General features: G+C 37.7%; 1 pseudogene; it reads right to left on the reverse strand.

Moving 5' to 3' along the window:
- LOC108393036 (importin subunit alpha-8-like) overlaps positions 1-17,007 on the reverse strand; it is a 32,893-nt pseudogene extending 15,886 nt beyond the window's left edge.
- Between the last annotated feature and the right edge of the window lie 369 nt (positions 17,008-17,376).

Consider the following 17,376-nt stretch of genomic DNA (forward strand, 5'->3'; position numbering starts at 1 on the left):
TCATGGCCTGAACATGGAATCTTTTAGATACAGACAATCTGAGATAGCAAAGTAGGGAAAATACCTATGTAGGTTGTGGTCAAACCCAGAGAGAATAAGACATTCATACTGGTTCTGCTTACAGCATCCTTGATTCAGCCACAGAATCATTGTCATCTTCTTGATAATCAAGTAGCCCCTGATTCTAGCAGCTCTGAATATATAGCATTCCTTTGGGGATGCTGACTAGATCAAATTGCCCTTCTCTGAAGATGGAGTGGATTCTGCCTTGCTTTAGTGTCTCCAGCTTATTGAGCTGGGTAGGCATCTGACCCAGGCTGAGCCAATCAGATTTTATTGGGAGGACCTGGACTTGGGATCAGAGATGCTAGTTAGGCTCTAGTAGAATTTGAGCAGAATGGGAAGGCTACCACTGTGAATAGCTATGTGCTGTCCCTGGTGAAGCAGTGAGAACTTACCTGAAGGGAAAGAAAAATAAGGCTAACCTTCAGGAACTAGCAGGCATAAAGAATGCAGGGACTCCTCAGAGACACAGAAGAAATCATTACAAACTTGTTAGAGAGACCATTAATAGTCCCAGTTCCTGGTCAAGCCCCTGCACTTCTTTACCTTGGGATCTGAGAGATAGCCCTATGTTCCTATACTAAATCTACCTTGTTAATTATGCTTGCTTGATTGGGTTTCTGTTATGTGAAACAGCAATGCCTATGAATAAGACAGTTGAATTCATAATGGTCATGGAATCATGCTATCTCTAAAGTAGATTGCATTGTAGGTATCTGATTCAATGCACTCATTTAACACATGAGAAAACTGAGTCCTATAAATAGAATAAAATGCTCCTGGTTGAAAATATAATGGAAGACCAAAACTAGAAGGACAGATGGATGGTAAAAAGAGCTGGAAATTTCCAACGCATGTGGAAGAGCATGAGTGAGACAGGGGCCTGGAGCTGAGGTCAGAATGAGAACACTAGGAGAGACTCACTAGCTGTGTAACCTTGACTCTAAGGATGAAGCTTTGGGTTTTTATCTGTTAATGAGGAAGTTGGGACACAAATCCTATTTAATCATTTTTAACTCTAAAATCATGATTCTAAGTAGTGTCTCCAAACACAGAGTGAATTGGGCATCGGGAGTATTATCTAGAATATATGAATAGGGTGTGGTTGCATGGGGAGGGAGTAAGCCAGTTCATACAGGGTGAGTGTCCAGGTGTAAAAGCAGAAACACTATTTTATACTTCAAAACTTCCTACTGAAGTCAATCGGAGTTCCCCAAAGTGTTAGTTTTACTTTGGGGGTTTTTCATATCAAATTAAGTAGTAAACTGATTCTGTGTGCGGACAGTAGGATTGCATTGCGAGTCTGTTTGGAAAGCATTCAGAATCAGATGCATGCTCAAACTATATTTCTTCTTCCAGATAGTAGGAATATTGAAAGGTTAACTGTGAATTGATTTGGGCTTCTTGCTCTTTGAAAAAATAGAATGAAAAATGAACCAGTCTCTCTCTCTCATTTGCTCTCACCTTTCCTTCCCTTTTTTATTTCTCTTTTTTCTAATGATGTTTGTAGAATGAATGAATGTGAATATGAGAGTTTTTCTCGTTTTTACTTATGAAAGATAAAAAACAAAGGGATTGTCAGTGAGGGAGAATTCCACATTTCCAAACCTTAAGCTCCTGACAACACATGAAATACATGCTCATCAGCACATACATGGGGCCTGGAGCAGCACACAGACACTCCCATCCCATTCCCTCTGCTGGCCCATGGAGACAATTTCCCAGAGGGTCACACCTCTGCCACGTTTCCTTTAGCTGCCCCTTCCTGAGGCCTTTCTCCTGTCTCGTGCTTTGACCATTTTACTGAATTGTCTCGTCGGTCTGAGTTGCCACCTTCAGTAACCTTTTCCCAGACTGAATTGTCCTCACCACTTTTGCCAGTTTGGCACATTTGCCTCTCTTCCTTCTTAGAACCCTTCAGCTTGCATGTGTCTGCAATTTCATGACTCAGGTCCTGACAACCCTCCTTTCTGTCTTCACTGCTTTGTCTTCCTCTTCTCCCTTCCTACACTGGCCATTCTTCAAAGCGTTCCCTTGCTCTTCTCTATCCCTATTAAGCTCTTTGGACGTTTCCTCAATTCCTGTGATTTATCCTGAACTGTCACCCAGTGGTGCATGGAGACTAGGTGTGCAGGGAAGAGGAGGTGTGGTGAAAGAGATTTCTGGTGGTCAAATCTCTCACTCTTGCATTTAAAGTCTTTCAAAATCTTTCTTTGCCTATCCTTAAATCGTATGTCCTATTACCTTTACCTATTCCCTGTTTTAGAAATTTTATCTCTGTTTTTCATTCTTCTAATAGGTCATGTGTTTTTACACATATTCCCCCTTCTTGGAGTCCTCCCTTATCATCCATCTCTCATTGTAGAAGTCCTACCCACTCTTTTAGATCCAAGAAAACGGATTCTGCATTCATTCTACAAACTTTTTTTTTAATGTTTACCATGTTCTTGACTGTGCAGAATGATGAGGAAGCTAATGGCATTGGCCTACTAAAATAGAAATATGCTATGTGAAATAATATATAATACATATAGTTGTATATTATATACATAGTATAACATAGTATGATAAAGAACTACAGTAGCACATATCTCAATGTAGTCGGGGGTAGTCTTCTGGAATGGGTACAGAAGGAGCAGTAGAAGTCCACCAGGCAAAAAAAAGACATTGGGGATCAGGGATTGTTCCATTCAAAGAGACAACATATCTATTAGAATACATGGATTGTATGAGAGAGCAGAGAGTTCTGAGAGTATATAAAGCAGTTTGCTATAGGCAGAAATGATCCCTTCCCTTTCCAAAGTATTATTTATACTACACGTAAGGCATTTTTAATGTGCTCCTCACATTTTAGTTTGTTTCCCTGTAATTCTCATAAAAGGCAGGCATTATGTCATATGTTATTATGCACATTTCTTTACCCAGCAAAGCAGTGTATACTTAGTAGATGTTTGATATGTAATAAATAATAGTTGAATGAATAAAATGTGTATGTTAGTTCATTCACAAGTTTGGTTTTCCCACTAGTTTCCTATACTGAGGAAAATAAAAAACTGACCTTTCCAGGGGGCACCGTGTCACTCAAACAAAAGTGTGAGACTGCAAGCAAACTTCATAAAAAGAAAGGTGGAAGTTTTTGATAGATTTTTTACTCAAAGGGCAGATCAGAATCCTGTTCTGTAGATTTTGTATGAAGCATTTTGCTATTTTCAGTACAGGAAATTTAAAACTTATGCAGAAATTTAAAAGTTATTGTGACTGGTGTCTTGAAAGAGAATGATACATCCAGGATTCTCTTAAGTGTGGGAACATTATAATAAAATGTCTATTACTGGAATGCTATGTAAAGGTTAGGAAATTCATACAGAATGCTGGTCAACTCCCTTAAGTCTGGCCATTTGGCTACTGTTTGAATTACTTATAACCCACCTTTGGAGAAGTCAGTGCCTATAGAGTTTGTTTTTGTGTGTTATGAAAGTGAACTGAGGTCCTCCTGATGTATTGTTTTGTTATGTGTCTGACATTTTCTCTTCAGACCAGAGAACAAAATATGGTGAAAGCGAACAAAAATGGACATTTTATTGTGTTCACATTTTCTTCAATTCTGCAACCTACAACTCTTCACCACAATCCTGTTGAAGCCTGAAGCCAAGATCAACCCAGGTCCCAGCCTCAGAGAGGCAGGATGATGTCCATCAGCACCACCATTCTGACTCACTCCTTGCATAGGCTAAATTATGATCCCTCAGTTCCATCTATCTTCTTTGCCAGAATCTCTCCAAACAAGCTCCCAGCTTGTTACCATATCTGCCTCAACATTTTTTTCCCCAGATGTTATTTCTCAATACAATGTCTCCATATCTCTTAATGATGCCATAATTTTCCCTGCTATCAGGCTAGAAAACATGGACTATGACTTACACTACATTTATATTCTACATCTTCAATGTCTGGCAAGTTTAACTGCTCATTTCTACATCTGGTTATGAATGACCTTTTGCTCATCCAGATCACTGTGATACTCTTTCAGCAGCTTTGTCTGACTCTTCTCTGCATTTTTCCATTGACCATACTCTTTGTAGACTGTTCCTCAGGTCCAGATTGGGTAAGACATTCTGCTATTCAATATTCTTCAATAGCTCTCTATTTCTTCACAAATTACACAGAAATTCTTCTCTCAGGCATTCAAGGCCATCTATTCATCTATCTATACTGCTCCCTGGGCAGTGTAGATATAGGGGGGATGGCCTCTAGACAGAGATATGTGGGCTCAAGTTCGGACTGTACGTCTTACTAGTTGAGTGATTTAAGTTACTCCACATGCCAGTGCTTCAGTTCCCTCATCTATACAAGGCTAACGGGGCATGTGCAGAGATTTGTTGTGATGATTAAATGACTTAGTAACATAAAGTGTGTTGAATAAGGCTTTGGACATGTTAAGCACTGACTGAGTGGTTGATAGTATTATTAGTATCTCCCTTATTAAATTTCTTATATTATTTAAGTTACATAACAAATAATCTGAAAAACTGAAATCTTTGAACTGTATGAAAGATCTTAAGGTTTCATTTCAATAATGATGAAAGTGAAGTCCAGAGAGGCTAAATATCTTGCTTGAGTTCACACCACTTAATGGCAGGATGAGGACCCTATTTTTTTCTTCTGACCAGTGTTTTTAAGGCTTTCAGGGTCTTAAGGCTCCTAGTTATTGGTAATTGGTGGTAATTAACCTTGAAATCAGTAATTAATTTACCAGAAGAAATATAAATTAAAGATTGATAAACCCATGAAGTATTAGACTACACTCCAAAGAGTCAAAGAAAGGTATAAATGGAAATCAAATTCCATAAATGAAAATCTTAGACTATTTTCCTCATATACATTTAGAATCTGAGAAGCTGATGATATGACAACTGCAGGCTTCAACTCAAAGTGTGTAAGAATCTGAGCATGTATAATGCTATTGTAGAGTGTATCTGCTTTTCAACAGCATAGAGCAAGTTTTATTGTTGTTTACTTTAAAAAAAATATTATCCACATATCTCCTGCTCTGCATTTGCAGTTAACCAAGAGTTAATTGTATTGGATTTTTGATGATTCATTAAGTTTCTCTGTTCTGTGGCATCAATTAACAGTAGCACTTGTAAGTCTGTCAGTTTTACTTGCATCTAATTTGTATTCCAAGTCCAGGTGTGCACTGACCTGTTGCCATCACTGTAACTTCTCAGCTAAGCTAAGTTGTCAAGGTACTACTGTGTTATTCCATGATTCACAATCTCTAAAATGCTCTGATTATCTTAGACTGAAGTTTAAGGAGGGCCCTGCCCTTTCCATTCCAGGTTGCTAACTATGGGGACCTAACTATTCAACTCAGACTTCCTAAATTCTTGGCACATTACAATGTTTCCCTCTATTTATTATTTAAAAATAAGTTCTCACTGATCACATTGAAGCTTTTATTATAATAAGGTTATTTATAACTGGCTAAAATGCAAAATAACATTATTACTTATCTTCTCTGTTTTTTTAAATAAATAATATTCATGAAAAAGAGAGATGAAAAAGAGAGAAAAGAAAGGAAAACCCCCAAATGACAAAGGAAAATTATGAAAGTTTAGAGAGAATAATTTTCTTTAATTATTAAAAGAAAATAGAAAAAATAATAGACCTTGCAAGTGACTACTATGTGTCATCTAGTCCATCTCTAATCCTGCAGCAACCCTGCAAATTCAAGGATTATTAAGACTATGCTAGAGACAAATCAGGCTGAAGGGTTAGTGGTTGGCAAACCGTTAGGGATTAGAGCTGAGATATGCCAGAATCTCCATTTTTTTCAGGTATCTCTGACTCTAAATTGCTCTCTCTCCCCACCATGCTGTACAATCTCCACATGGCTCATGTTCTGTAAAAAAAGGCCTCAGTAGTAATTTTTGATTCTACCAAGTTGGGTTAAGGACATATTAACTTAAACATTTCTTTCTACCATTTGCATGATTGCTGTTAACAAACACACAAAATTTTTACCTCTCTTTATTTATTTAGAATGCTCCTTCTTTCTTTTGAGAGTATTTAACTGTTCCAAGTAAAAAATAACAAATTATGCAGAAAGGAAACTTCAAATATCCCTTGTGTATGTGGCAAGGCAAACTGTCCCCAGACAGAAGTTATTAAAAAAGGACTAAATAATTTTATAAAATCATCAACACAATGGCATACCCCTGCAGGTAACATAAGATATTGCATTAAGTTAATTTTGCAATATGAAAAAGCTGAAAAATAGTAAGTATTGGAGTAATCCACAGGAAATGAAAATACCCATTACTAAAGCAAGGATAAAGAGCCTTTAAACTTTACAATCTGTAGTCTAGGTGTTCAGAACCTTAATCAGTGTAATCATTAAGAATAAGATTTTACAACCTCTTAACTATATAAGTACCTTTAAATTTCTTAAATTAATTTTTCATTAGTAAAAGCAAATGGTGCCCAGAAGGAAGAAATAAGAGGAAAAGGAAACTTTGTCCTGTGCCTTGTATTGGGTTCAGTAAACTTATTACAAAGCCCTGTGTAATGGAGCTATGCTACTCTTGGTATGTTTAGAGATCAAGGGCAAGCTTTTGACAGCATATCATTATGAGGCAACGACCCAATTTACCTAAATTAGATTTCTTTTTCACAATCAGACATTTTCAGAAGAGTTTTATGGCATCCTCAGGAAATGTCATCAACTATACTCAGTGGCAAGAGGTCTTAAGCTAAAGAAGGAAAAGTTATTTAAATTATTCTCTTGTTTCTGAGCTTAGCACAGAGCCTAGTGACAGAGTAGGTGCTCCATAAATATGGACTGAATGAATTAATGAAGGAGCATCTATTATGTGTATGTAGGAATTGAGACAAATGAGAAAGACACTGACTTCAAAGAGCTATCAGTCCACTCCAGGGAACAAAAATAAACCATAAAATATAATGTAATGAGCAATTTGATTAAATCATTCATAGGACACTAATAAAAGAAGACATTCAAGTAACCCAACTTGCAAAGGGGATCTTGGAATAGTTCCTCTATGTTCAAGTTGGGTCTTAGAAAATGTGTAGGAGTTAACAAAAGGGAAGAAATAGGAGAAAGGCTTTTTAGGTGGAGACAAGAATGATGAGAGTATTTTTGTATGACTGAACCATAGGTACATATTAATAAATGATCAAAGATGAACTAGAGAGGCAGTCAGTATTTATATCACAAAATAATTTGTGTGTTAAAATTATTCTCTATATGATTGGAAAGAATTGAAAGGTGTGAATTCAGAGATCATAAACAGATTTATGTCATAATAGGTCATTCTCATGGCAGTTTGTAGTGTACGAGTTTAAGACTTTAGAGAGGGACTTTTGAAATCACCTAAGGGAAAAATCATGGGAATCTTCTACACCAAGGTAGTGGAAAAACTAAAGAGGAAGTGCTGTATTTTCCCTCTTATAAGGAACATGAAAATCTTTATGTTGTTATTTATTTAGATTTTGGGGGAAGTTTGCTATTCAGTTTAAACTAACACATCCTGAATGCTTCAGAAATTGGCATGAGGAGTGAGGTGCTACTGAAATAAATTAAAAAATTAAATATGTGGGATTAGTTTAATGTGGGGAGCAGTTTGCAGGTGGCAAAGAAACTCATATTATGGGCCAGAAGAAAGACGATCCATGTTTTGAGGTGATGGAACTTTGGTAAGATGTTGCTAGGATTACAAGGAAAGAAGATAGTATTCCTAATGAGTTTGTAGCTTTAGGGAAAATAATTGGACCTTAGAATGTTAATAGGATATACTGACTGCTCTTGAGACCATTTGACAAGATAATACAAGAAGGAGACAAGCTTAGTAAATAATTGGTCAATTTGCAAGTAGGAATAAAAGATAGAGAGTCCAGAAATTAGGAAAGGCAACTCTTTCTAAACTCCAAATAGTAAATGCTAAAATTTTTAAATGTTTTTTGCTTCAATGACTTATTAAAACTCATCCTAGAAACAAAGATAAAATCAAGGACATGATAGTCACATCTATTACTAAAACTTCTAAAAGGATTAAGGAGTGGCTAATAAATCTTTTTAGTTCAAAGAAAAATCATTCAAGGACAGGAGCAGGAAAATAGGATATGGCTCTATCACCAAGTCATATAACCCTTAGATTTGTGTAACTAAGTCAAGAGAGAATGGGACAATGTTTTGAAGAAAATTGTTTGTGCAGCTATTGGCACATGGGGCCACTGAACTAAAATGAAAAGGCAACAATTAAGAAGAAATCAGAACCTGAATTAACAGATTTTTGTGACTGTATGATACTAAAAATGACCCCAGGGCTTCCAATTTTCAGTAGTCAGGAAGTAGATTGGATACGATGCTCAGCCTACGAGGATGGCCTATTCACCAATCCCATTTTTAAATTTCCAGAGAGCATAATTGCCAAGATCAGATGTAAAGGCCACAGAAAATCCTTGACTAGAGAACCTTTCCCACATGATAGAATTAGGGCTAATCAAAGAAACATCTCCTACTCCAGGGTAGAGAGCTGTGGATCAACATCTACTGTATGTCTCTCCCTCTGCCCCTTTCTGAATAGGAGTGTTTATTGCAGTTATCTTGTTCCTGTCGCACCATTTCATATTGGTTGTGGAAGAGGCAGATAATTTGTCTTTTTCATTTATAGTTCTTCAGATAAACAGAAGACCAGCCTGGGTGTGATATGCATACTGATGTTTATAGCCTCAGTGTAGAAACTACCATGCATAGCCCAGAGCTTGATGCCATGAGTATATGGAATTTTGAAATTTTCTCCTTTGAGGTAAAGACGAACATATTTTCCATGCAGAAAGGAGGATGATCCAAATATTGGATGATCCAGAAGGGCAGATGTAGTGGACGTTGGTGATATTTGTTAAATGTTTCAGGTTCACTTTTCTTTTATGTACCTCCTGGGTCCCTTGTGGTTGCATTGGGCCATGTGACAGATTCTGGCCAATCAGTTGTGAATGAAAGAGTGACATATCATTTTAAGAGTGGAGATTCTTCCAAACACATTTTTTTGCCATCTTAGTGAATGGGAGTATCCAAGATGGTCTCTATTTTGTCAGCCTGGATCCCAAAAAAAGAGGTATAGAGCAAAGTCCTTTGTTGTGGTCCAATTTTAGCATGAATGTGATATGAAGTTTTGTTTTTCCAAGTTACTGAGATTTAGGCATACTTTGACACTACAGCACAACTTGTTTTGTCATCCTAAGTAGATATTTAGTCAACAATGCACGCGTTGATTACAGTTCTCTCACTGAGCACATAGAAGAAAACCAACAAATACTTATTGAAAGAATGAATGAATGACGACACAGTTGTGCTAACATTTTCTTTAATTCAGAAGCTTGATATTTTTCTGTGGAATTGTGTTTAGAATTACTGATTTTTTTAAAAAAGAGAAATGTTTCTTTTAGCTGTGAAGTCCTCTTTAAAAGTAGGAAATTGACCAATTTTTAGGTTATTATTTGACATTTTGTTTCTTGTTTGAATAACAATTGTTCTCTTTTCTTCCCTTCCCAGTACATCTGATTGATGGAGCCTCTGACACATCTAGCACACTGGCTGAAAGGGAAAGGGGAATGTGATTTTAGCTGGCTCAGTATGGAAGGTGCACCAAAGGGAGGCTACAGCAGAGCTCAGCAAGACAGGCGGCTCCTTGACAAGGTGAAAAGGCACAGGGTGGCTGAGAACTGTGCAGCTGAAGGGAAGAGGGAAGAGGATTGGTGAGGATGAGATGGAGAAGTAACAGGGATTACGTGGGCTAAGGAGTTTCCTGTTTTTCTAGAGGGCAACAGGAGTCACTAAAAGATTTTAAGTGAGGGTGGAGGGCTGTGGCATGCATGTTTCAGATTTGCAATTTAGAAAGTCCCTGCTCACATTTTGCATATTTAGCATCTTCTTTACCTTCCCAGCTCCACCTCCTCAATTCTATTTAACACTATTAACAAAGTGCCAACCTCCTGGAGAAAGAGTGAAGAGAATTAGCTCTGAATCTGCTTCTTCAGATGTAATATCCATTAGAAATGCTACTGTAAGTCTCAATCTGGATTTTAATGGCAGCTCTACCATGATTCAAAGTCACAGTTCAACAACTTGAGATTTTATTTCCTCTAATTTGTCAGTGTCTGAGCTATCTGCAGCTAACCCTTGCAAGCAAAATCGTTCCTTTATTTTGTGTAGTCATGACACTGATTTTGACCCAGTAAAGGCTAGTTTACAAGAAAAATGGATTCTGAGGGGCAGGGTCAAGGATGTTCCAGCAATGTGTTGCTTCTTCATCATGATATAATGTGGAAGCAGAATGTTACAAACTCATTGCAAATCCTGCATTTTTGGACTGACCTGTTATGATCATCCAGAAATTTACAATTCAAGGTTGTGGTTTGCTTTCAATAAAACATAAAACTTGCCAGAAACCTCTTCTACATGCCAAATTAATTTGACAATGCATTTAAAAAACAATTAGTAGAATCTAGACTAGTGATTTGAAGATTTGTTCATAGAAATGACATTTAAATACAATGCCATCGATAATTTGGATACTGGTTCTTGGCACATGGAAACTTTGACTTGGTGACTTTTGAACCCAAACCCCCCAAAAGTGGAGTAGAGTGGGCTGTATGTTTATATGGCCCCAAATTCACATGTTGAAACCTAACCCCCAGTGTATTTGGATGTGGGGCCTTTGGGAGGTGATTAAATCATGAAACCCATGAATGGGATTAATGCCTTTACAAGAGAACCAGATTGCTCCCTGTCCTCTTCTGGCCCAATGAGAAAACAGCTGTCTGTGAACCAGGAAGCAGGCCCTCACCAGACACCAGACATCTGCTGGGCCTTAATCTTGGAGTTCTTAATCTTCCTATTCTCTAGAGCTGTAAGAAATAAACATCTGTTGTTTATAAGCCACCCAGTCTATGTTAATTTGTTATAACAGCCTGAATAGACTAAGACGGTATTGATTATACTCCCTTGTACACATGGCAGAAAGAAAGAAAGAAGGAAAGAAAGAAAGAAAGAGAGAGAGAGAGAGAGAGAGAGAGAGAGAGAGAGAGAGAGAGAGAGAGAGATGGAGGGAGAAAAGGGGAGGGAGGAAATAGTATATCTATGTTGCATAGTGTTAAATCATTTAAAGCTATGTTGTTTGTCAGAATGGATTAGAAGGACAGTGTTGATTGGGGCAGACTTGAAGAACCAAGAGTATCTGGGGAACTATTTTGGATAAAGAAAATTGTGCATATGCTGTTGACAAATAAGTTCTCATTAATAAGAACAGTCAATTTCTACAAACTAGTGTCTGGGAAACTCTTACTGTGAATCTAATATATATGGAGTTACTGGATGAGTTCAAAAAAGACCCATTTATGACCTAAGCCCAGAGGTCCAGTGCAAGGATTAGAGCTTCTGCCACCACCGAAAGGACCCTGGACAAGAGACAGGACCTGTGTTCCAGTCTTGCCTCTGCCTATCTCACTAGCGTATAAATTTGAGAAAAATGTCAACCAGCCTGGACCCTAGGATACCAGTCTGTACTCTCAGGAGGGGTTAGCATGGTGAAGATGAACAAATCGCCTTTTCTCCTCATTTTTACAGTCCTCACCTTAGGCAAGTCTCCTCCTACTGTTTTTTACCTTAAACTGACATCACCAGTGCCCAGCACCAGAGTAGTTTAAAGATACAACACATCTCTTCCTACTTCACTTAGTGCTGTCAGTACAGAAGTTCAGATCTCGCTGTCCCTTGCACAGTTGCTGGTGCCATTAGCACAGCACAGCGTAAAGATTACAAGTCCCTGTTCTGCTCCAAGTGCCAGTGATTTAATCAGCCTCTTCAGGTGAAATGTAAAACCACAGATTCAGTGGCAGACGGTGGTGGCGGGGGGAATGCACCCATTGATTTCCACTTATAAAAATAGTTTTCTTTGGAGAGTGACTCCTTAATTACCCTTTGCCAATGTCTAGTAGGCCAGCTTCCTCATGACAGATTAAATTTACCACATTCTGTTTCGATACCAAGTGAAGATTTCTGAGTCATTCTGATTATCTTTCTCCTTTTTTCTGCTGTGGCCCTTCATCACCCCCCACGGCCTTTCCTTCTGTTCTGTTTGCAGGTGCTTCAACTCTCTTTTCCTACAATTTCCAATTATACTCCCACTCTTTTATTTTCTGACAGAAAGATACAGATGTTGCCCACTAATTTCTCTGAAAGTCTGAAAGGACAAAAAAAGACAAGTTCATTGAAATAATCTCTGTAAAACACTTAAAGTTCACAAACTCAGATGACTCTATCCTTGGACAACTTTTAAAATAGTAAAGAAACACAAGTTGGGACAGAGCTGTTAGGTTGTGGATAGTAATTTAATACCTATTTAACTGGAGAAAGAAGAGCTTCAGAAAATTATATTTTATGAATGTTAAGTATACTGCAGGCTGACTCTGGCCACCTCATTTCCATTTCTTTTTCCCTTTTGGACTCTACATACACAAAGCAACTTCATGTGACCTCTGGCTTGGTCCCAGGTAGGACTTGGGGAGCTCATGAAACCTTTCTGGGCCTCATTTGACTAGCTTATAAATTGAGAAAGTTGAAATAAACTATTTCTAGCATGTCTCACAGCAGAAGCCTTCTCTGATTCTATGAAATCTTTAGAGTTGAAGGGATGTCCAGATCACAGACAGGGGTTTGTCCCAAGAGCCCCTAGTTGGCCATGACATGGAAGATTTTGATATAGACAAGCCTTGATGTAAAAGTAATTATTTCTTTAACAACAGATCAACAATAGTAAAGGTATATAAGATTTTAATAATACTTTTTCCTTCTTGAATTCATTGAACTATGTGCTGAGTAACTTTTGCTGAATAACTTTTGAATTGTTTCTCATTTCATTCCACTTTCATGCAACAGCAAGCTCTTGTAAATAGCACATTATTTGACTTGCTCTCCAGTAATTTATCACATTGGGGAAAACTGCATCTAGCCTCAACAAATTAAGCCAAATTTGATTTAATCATTTTCATTTTAACAGAGGCCATTAGCATGGCAGGATTAAGAATTAATTCTTTGTTTTGATTATTTGTGTTGAATAAATTTATTGGATAGCTTACCAAATTACTCTTCACATTCTTTTGCCACTTTGGCCCTGATTTGTTTATTAATGATTGAGGTCACTACCCAATTTATGAACAAAAGCATCTGTCCTATTCACAATACCACTCATGAAAATTCCTGGTGTTTATTACCTTGCAATGAAACTATTGATGGTGATTAGTGTTAAGCCAGGCACTAAAAATGTATAGGTTTGTTATAGATTTGATTCATAAAAGTATCTGTAGTGCAGATTTTGTGTAATTTGAGCTCTTGTAAGTGTGCTAGTTATGTTTTTCATTATAGCTATTGTCTGAAGCTAGTTGGGGTATATTGGAATGTGGAATGGATCTAGAGTGGGTATCAATACTTAACATGCATTGAGCACTTACTATGTGTTATGCATTGTTCTAAATGCTATAGGTATGTTGGGTATTGGTCATCTCAGTAATTCCATGAGGTATGCATTTTTCATAGGCCACATATATAAATGAGGAAGCTGAGATAGGTTTCTTGTACAAGGTGGGTTAACTTGTACAAGGTCCAAGAGTTAATAAACAAAAGCCAGAATGGACTGCCGGGCAATCTGGTAGTCGAGTACTCACTCTAAACATTCCACTCTGCTGCTTCTGGCCTAAATAAAAATCCTAGTGGCACCATTACATGCCAGGAAGTCTTCAAAGTATTTAAAAAATATCACCACTCTTAATGCGACAACCCTAAAAGGGAGACACTGTTATTACCTCTGTTCTATAGATAAAGAAACTGAGGCATGGCAAATTTTGTTAACTTGCCCAAGGTCACACAGTAAATGACGAGCCAGAATTGGCTGCATCTAGATTTGATTCATCTTCTGAGCCTGTGTTCTTAAATGATATCTTAAACTTTTCATATGATACAGGTGTTTTATAATTCACTAGTTTTGTGTAATTGTGAAAACTGTTATTTACATATGAAGAGGGTCATAAATACTTGCTTCACAAGATTATGAAGATCATTAAACCAGCACTGATACATTAAAGGATTTTGGAAAGGATGGAATAAAAAAGTGGACTTGGAGATGCCTTGGTTCCAATCCTGGCACACCCTCTTCCTCGCAGAAGCCCACAATGAGGTCTCGAGCCCACCCTTGCAGGTCTCAGTGGTTTTCTAGTGTTAGCACTTTCTTTTTAAATATTTCTCTGTCATCTCCAGTCCCTTGGCTTTAAATACCATGTGTACATTGATGACTCAGTGTATAGTTTTTGCTTGGATCTTTACTCAGAACTCTCTAACACAACACCTCTACTGAGATACCTAACGGTCATTTCAAACTGAACGTTTCCAGTACTGAGTTCATGACCCAGTGTGGCTTGTTCACCCCTCACTGCCCCTCCCTCTACCATCATCTTACACCTGCCCCTTTCCCAACAATTCCCATTTAATAAATGGCAACTTTACTTATTCAGTGGTTCAGGTCAAAACACCCAGAAGTCAATCTTGACTCCTTTGTTTCCCACATCCCCAGTACTGATGAGCAAATTCTCTTCCACTCCCCTTCAGCATACACACTACATGCAAGACCATCATCTCCAATACAACCACTCTTGTCTAAGCCTCCATCCTCTTGCACGTAGGCTACCCAGGTAGCTACTTTCTGTTACCACCATTGACTTTCTTGAAAATGTCAAATGAGGATGTCACTTCCTTGCTGAAACTTGGAGCAAACTCTTTATTTACATGGCCTTACATGATCGGAATCCTGCCTCTCTCTTAAACCTCATCTATCACCCCTGCCTTGCTCATTCTGTTCTAGCCCCACTGGTCTTGTTGTTGGTTGCTAAAAAAAGAAGTTTGTTAATTTTTCACAGTTTTCCTCCTTTTGTTTCTCTTCCCCTTGATATTTGCAGGGCTGGTTTCTTAATTTCATTCATATCTATGCTCAGATGTCCCTAACTCAGAGAAATTCTCCCTGAAATGTTCACTTTCCAAGGCCCGAAGCTTCCCATCCCATCATTTTTAAGTTTTCTTCTTAGCACAATCATTGAACACTATTTCTTATATTTATTTTTCCATTATTTGCCTCCTACACCAGCACATGAGTTTTCTGAGGACAGGACCTTTGTCTCGTTCATTGCTGTGTGTCAGTATCTAGAACATAGAAAATTAGGATATATTTGTTAACTTGTATGAATTACTTGTAAGGTTTAGTATAATAACTCAATGCATTTGGTGCATTGTAATTGCATAGTCCATAGGCTGTCTAGGAAAAAAAGGCCATCGCATATCTCCATTGCTCCTCAACTGCTCTATCATTTGCCCACATACTCTCAAGCCTCATTTCTCATCAGTAATTCTGGTTCCACTTACAGAGTGGCTATCTTCCTCACTTCCTGTTTCTGACTGTTTTCTGGCTTCACTCCCAACTGCCCATTCATTCATGACATCTCTATGGCCCCAGACCTCCTACCAGAGTACTGATTGCTCTCACAGGCAGTTCTACCCAGCAATTGTCAGCACTTCTGCATATCTTGAATGGCTAATCTTTTGACTTCTAGTATAGAGAGAGGGTCTCATAAATCTCAGTCATTTTTTTCTCTTAAGAAAAAAATCTAAATATCTTTCTAAGTGGTGGATACACCTGTCAGTCTTCATCTGCTTCATGTCTGAAGTCTTTTTGCCTGAAGTCTCTCTCCTAACCAATCCTTGCATCTCTGAAAATAAAGTATCGTATTTTATTAGAATCTGTAGTTCCAGCAGCATGTGTGCTGTTACCTTCCACTGGTACCTAAAAAGATTGTATTTTTTGCTACTTATTTATATGGCCTAGGGCAGATCACCTAATGTCAGTTTTCTCATCTGTAAAACTGTGGTTAAAAATATTTACCTGTAAAAATTATTGCAAAGACTAAATTATAATTGATATATTAAGATATTTATGAAAGTCATGGACTGTGAACTCAGAAAGATCAGTTTTAATGCCAGTTCTGTCTCTTAGTAGCTGTATGAGTAGCTAATCAGTTTTATAAGGATATTACTTCCTTCTCCCTGATATTGTGAGAACTGAATAAGAATATCAGAATGATCATCAAACTTTAGCTTTCATCCCTTATGTCCATGCTGAGGCCCTATTTATGATTTTCATTCAAAACCCCTGGGAAACCTCCCCAGACAACTTGCTAGGCCCTTGCCTTTCCCTTTCCCGGGGAGTTAGACCTTGCTCATGTATCGGGAGCTGACTCTTGGATCTCTCTTTAATTCAATCACCTGGGCTGCCTTATAACTTAGCAAGAATTTTCTTTGTCCTTAAATTCCTACTTTTGACTTCTTTCACAACACTGAACTCATATGTCATTGTTCACTCAGTTCATTCTGAAGTTAGCTGTATCTCTCGAACTTTGTGGTTTTGAATATTCCTCACATTTCTCTGTAGCCACAAGGAAAAGTTCATGTATCAGGTTCTTTCATGACAACCAGTGAAGCCCCGTATGCAATTTGGGTGTACCTATAAGAGGCATGATAATAGCCAGAAATTCAGAAGATACCCAGGAGAGGTATACAAGTAACTATTTCAGTTTGAATTTTGCTTAAGTTGTTGTTCCTTTTGGCATTTGCCCACATTTTTTAGTTGTGCCCACATACATTTGAGAATACAATTCTTCTCTGACCTTGTAAAGGGAACCTATTGGTAATTAATCCCTTTGGGTAAGAAACCTGAGACAATTAATTGGTTAATCACTTTCTTTAAAAACCTAAGATTGCTTTAATCATGTACTTACCTTTACTGGAGCAAGAAGGTCAAAGGGCTGCCTTGGAACCACCTCCATGGATGCTACTGTTCACACCTGATTTTTCCAAGTTATGATCTCTTTGTGGCTCTAAGGTTGGAATTGTTTGAAAATTTTGTCACTGTCAATGACATACATACCTTATTGTGGTTAGTCTGCAGAAAAGGAATAGAAGACTGTGAGAATGGAGTGTTTCTACATAAGTATTTTATTTAAAAGTTAGACTAGAAGGTGTTTACAGTCCATGGGGATGGACAACTGAATAGGCTGCTTTGGGGGTTTAGAAATATAGGTAAAAACTTATACTTTCACTGAAGATATTTTATTTTTCTTTCTTATTCTCTCTCTGTGTTTTTTAGTACCTTTGATTTTAGGTATTTGGTAAATAATATTGATCAAGAGGTAGTC

Source organism: Manis javanica, chromosome 4 (assembly GCF_040802235.1).
Source record: "Manis javanica isolate MJ-LG chromosome 4, MJ_LKY, whole genome shotgun sequence".
Taxonomy (NCBI): Eukaryota; Metazoa; Chordata; class Mammalia; order Pholidota; family Manidae; genus Manis; species Manis javanica.